Source organism: Nestor notabilis, unplaced genomic scaffold (assembly GCF_000696875.1).
Source record: "Nestor notabilis isolate BGI_N333 unplaced genomic scaffold, ASM69687v1 scaffold18098, whole genome shotgun sequence".
NCBI lineage: Eukaryota > Metazoa > Chordata > Aves > Psittaciformes > Psittacidae > Nestor > Nestor notabilis.
In genome coordinates this window covers 755-1072 of record NW_009940770.1, presented here as the reverse complement: position 1 = coordinate 1072, position 318 = coordinate 755, and positions in this window count along the sequence as shown.

Sequence of the window (318 nt, the reverse complement as noted above, 5' to 3'; positions counted from 1 at the left end):
CTAGAGATTGTTTTGTTGTTGTTGCTGTTGCCAAATCCAGTGACTCTTCTAACGCTTTCTTTGGGGGGGCAGCAGGGATGGGGCAGGGAGGGGAATAATCCAGCCTGTGTTTATTTAATTCTGTAATTTATTTTAGATTTTTTTTTTAATCATTAGCTGCGAGGAATGGAAAAAACAATAAACCCTGGATGTGTTATTTCAACTGAGCCTGGTGCTGTTTGGAGGAATTTGAGGGGGCCCAGAGCAGCCCCATGGGATGCCCCAGCACAGTGGATCCCCATGTGGGTGCGTGCGGGGCCGGGAGCTCTCGTGCCAGCG